The sequence below is a fragment of the Ursus maritimus genome (genome assembly GCF_017311325.1).
Source record: "Ursus maritimus isolate PB19 chromosome X unlocalized genomic scaffold, ASM1731132v1 scaffold_X1, whole genome shotgun sequence".
In the NCBI taxonomy this organism is placed as follows: domain Eukaryota; kingdom Metazoa; phylum Chordata; class Mammalia; order Carnivora; family Ursidae; genus Ursus; species Ursus maritimus.
The window spans coordinates 3,956,291-3,960,913 of record NW_024423319.1 but is presented as its reverse complement, the minus strand read 5'-3'; positions in this window follow the sequence as shown (position 1 = coordinate 3,960,913).

The window sequence follows — 4,623 nt, the reverse complement described above, 5'->3', positions numbered from 1 at the left end:
TAGGGATTTCATTTAATTTATAGATCAGTTTGGTGAGAATTGTCATCTTAACAATACTGAGTCAATTCATGACATGGAATTTCTCTCCATTTATATAGATCTTTAATTTCCCTCAGCAATGTTTTTATAGTTTTTTGGTATATGTTTTGCACCTTTTTGTTAAATATATTTTTAAGTATTTTATTTTCTTTGATGCTATTGTGACTAGAATTATCTTAATTTCATTTTCAGTTTTTCCATTGCTAGTATATAGAAATACAATTTATTTTTATATTTATCTTTTATCTCACATTCTTGCTAAACTCACTTATTAGTCTAGTAGTTTGTGTGTGTGTATGTGTGGATTTCATCTGAGTTTATATTGGCAATTGTCATCTCTCAAAAAAGCCAGTTTTACTTCCTCCTTCCCAATCTGTATGCATTTTATTTCTTTTCCTTTCCTAATTGCACTGGCTTAGTAATGTCCGGTTCAGTGCTTAATTCAAGTGGCAAGAGTGGGCATCCTTGACTTGTTTCCAGTCAAAGTGGGAGAGCGTTCACTCTTTCACCATTGATACTATGATGATGTTATGATGTGAGCTATAGACTTTTCTCATGTCCATTTTCAGTTTGAGAAATTTACCTTCTATTCTGATTTTGCTGAGAATTTGGTTTTAATTGTGGTAAAATATACATAACATAAAATTTACCATTTTAGCCATTTTTAAGTGTACATTTCACTGGCATAATGTACATTTACATTGTTGCACAATCATTACCACCATCTACCTCCTGAACTGTATCATCTTCCCAAACTGAAACACTACCCATTAAGCAATAACTCCGTGCTTTTCCTCCTCCCAGCCCCTTGACAACCACTATTGTAGTTGCTGTCTCTACAACTCTGACTACTCTTGGTACCTCATATAAGGAGAATCATATATTTGTCCTTTTGTGACTGGCTTGTTTCCACTTAGCATGTCGTCAAGGTTTATCCCAATTGTGCCATGTGTCAGAATTTCCTTCTTTATAAGACTGAATAATGTTCCATTGTATATATATACCATATTTTGTTTATCCGTTTATGTGTCTTTGGACACTTGGATTGCTGCCACCTGTCAGTCCATTTGGACTGCTGTAACAAAATACCACAGACTAGGTAGCCTATAAACAGCAGAAATTTATTTCTCACAATTCTAGATGCTAGAAATCCAAGATCAAGATGCCAGTATGGTCAGATTAAAGCCCTCTTCCTGGTTCATAGCCAGTGCCTTTTCTCTGGGTTCTCACAGGGCAGAAGGGGCTAGGGAGCACTGTGGGATCTCTTTTATACAAACACTGATCCCAAAAAAATGAAATGGGATGGAACCAGAGAAGGAGACAAACCATAAGAGACTCTTAATCTCAGGAAACAAAGTGAGGGTTGCTGGAGGGGAGGGGGGTGGGAGGGATGGGGTGGCTGGGTGATAGACATTGGGGAGGGTATGTGCTATGGTGAGTGCTGTGAATTGTGTAAGACGGGTGAATCGCAGACCTGTACCTCTGAAACAAATAATATATGTTAATTAAAGACATGTCTGGTACTTTTACAAATTAATTAAACCTTTTTGGAATAACAACAACAACAACAACAACAACAACAACAAAAAACACTGATCCCAATCATAAGAGCTCCACCCTCATAAATGAATCATCTCCTGAAGACCCCACCTACCAACGTGGGTGGAGCCCATCACCTTTGGGAATGTGGATTACAACATAGGAATTTTGTGGGACACATTCAGACCACTGTGCCACTTTTTGACCTTTGTGAATAATGCTGCTGTGAACATGGGTATACAAATATCTGTTGGAGTCCCTGCTTTCAATTCTTTTTGGCATACACACAGAAGTGGAATTGCTGAATTATACAGTAATTCTTTCTTTAATTTTTTATTTTTTGAGGAATTGCCATATCATTTTCTATGGTGGCTGCACCAGTTTACATTCTCAGCAGTAGTGCACGAGCATTCCAATTTCTCCACATCCTTGCTATTACTCTTTGTTTGCTCCCTCTTTCTTTCTTTTTTTAAAGAATAGCCATCCTAATGGGTGTGAAGGTGCTCTGTGCCCGGGTCTTAATTTATAAAGGTTACTGAGTGGCAACATGGAGAGATCAATGCCAGTGAAAGAACATTTTTTTTAATGATTTTTTATTATATTATGTTAGTCACCATACAGTACATCCCCGGTTTCCGATGTAAGGCTCGATGATTCATTAGTTGCGTATAACACCCAGTGCACCATGCAATACGTGCCCTCCTTACTACCCGTCACCGGTCTATCCCATTCCCCCACCCCCTCCCCTCTGAGGCCTTCAGTTGTGAAAGAACATTTTAATGTTACTTACAGTTCCTCTAGAAACAAGAGGCAATATTCTTTTGCCTTAATCATCCCAGGGCCAGGTACCAGGCACCAGGCAACTAGAGAATATTCCTGTAGTTTAGAGCCTGCCAAAATTATTCAAACTAGCCAATCTTAAACTATTTATGCTGCCTGTCTCGCCTTTCCCACAGAAATCCCTGTTAAGTCAGTGGCCTATACCTATCCCTCCTTTATCCCACAGTCACCTTTATAAATTAAGAACTGGGCATAGAACAGTTGGCACAGTGAGCTAGATGACTCAGGGTTCAATGGAGGGGGCTTGCTTCTAGACTGCTCTTGGCTTACTGACTGGCATTGCCAAATAGCAAGTGCTACCAGGGAAGGCGTGGCTGGCTGTTGGCATGCTGGCACTCTGGATGCCACTGGTTCATGATATATCTGCTGAATACTGCCATGATCTTCCAGCTAAATCAAGGAGGACCTCAAAGGCATGAGCCTCCATGGCGCTTCTCATTTAGTGTCAGATGCTAAATTTTTGGTTGGTGGTTGCCAATTCACTAGTTACCAACTTACTTTGGACAGCTTGGTCCACAGGGCCAAATCTGATTTCCCTGGTTTGACACACCCAGGTTCCAAAAGAAAAAAAGGGGAGGGAGTTTAGCTACCTAGAAATACAGACCATTTTAAAAGGAAAAAAAAAAGCTTAAATGGGGACAGGGATGGTACCAATGAGAGGTTGCTTAGAGGCATGAGGTCCCTTTTCTCTCCCCTCTTTCCCTCTTATCAGCTGGAGACAAAAACTAAAGACTGTGGGTTCAGGTAGCTATAAGCCTAAAACAGAGGGGGGAAAAAGGAAAAAAAAAAAAAGACTACGGTTTTAGGCAGAAACAAGCCCAAGGGGAGAAAAGGGGAACTTAAAACCTTATGTACTGAGCAAATGCAGGTCTAACAAACATAATGCTAGCCCTAGATTACTTATTGATTTTATTTTTTTAAAGATTTTTGTTTATTTGAGAGAGAGAGAGAGGGCACAAGCAGGGAGGAGGGGCAGAGGGAGAGGTAGAAGCAGACTCCCCAAGGAGCAGGGAACCCAATGCAGGACTTGATCCCAGGACCCCAGGATCATGACCTGAGCCCAAGGCAGATGCTTAACCGACTGAGCCACCCAGTCATCCTTATTGATTTTATTTTATTTTTAAAATATTTATTTATTTGAGAGAGAGGTGGGGGAGGGGCAGAGGGAGAGGGAGAGAGAGAATCTCGAGCAGACTCCACATCTAGCATGGAGCCTGATGTGGGACTTGATCTCACAATCCTGAGATCATGACCTGAGCCAAAATAGAGAGTCAGAGGATTAACTGACTTGAGCCACCCAGATGCCCCAGCCCTAGATTACTTATTGATTTTATTTTATTTTTAAATATTTTATTTATTTATTTGACAGAGAGCAAGACAACCAGCGAGAGAGGGAACACAAGCAGGGGGAGTGGGAGAGGAAGCAGGCTCCCAGCGGAGCCTGATGTGGGACTCGATCCCAGGACCCTGGGATCATGCCCTGAGCTGAAGGCAGATGCTCAACAACTGAGCCACCCAGGCACCCCTACTTATTGATTTTAAAGATTTTATTTCATTTATTTGTCAGAGAGAGAAAACACAAGCAGGGGGAGGGGGATGGGCAGAGGAAGGAGCAAATTCCCCGCTGAGCAAGGAGCCCAATGCAGAACTCGATCCCCAAACCCTGGGATCATGACCTGAGCCGAAAGCAGATTCTTATCCGACTGAGCCACCCAGGCGTCCCAACTTAATGATTTTTATTATTATTATTATTATTATTATTATTATTATTATTTTTAAAGATTTTATTTATCTATTTGACAGAGAGAGAGAGGCAGCCAGCGAGAGAGGGAACACAAGCAGGGGGAGTGGGAGAGGAAGAAGCAGGCTCCCAGTGGGGGAGCGTGATGTGGGGCTTGATCCCAGGACTCCGGGATCACGCCCTGAGCCAAAGGCACACGCTTAATGACTGAGCCACCCAGGTGCCCCATCAACTTAATGATTTTAAAACAAACTTCTAGATACAGGGGGAGAAAATAAAATGTAATTAAGTATGTGTGTGTATATATATATATATATTTTTTTAATATAAATATATAATAGATGAATTGTATATATATGCATATATGTGATATATATATCTAAATTAAAACAAAGCCCCAAATTTGATCCAGTTCAAAGTCCAAAATTGATATTCTAAAGATTTTTTTAAAGATTTTATTTATT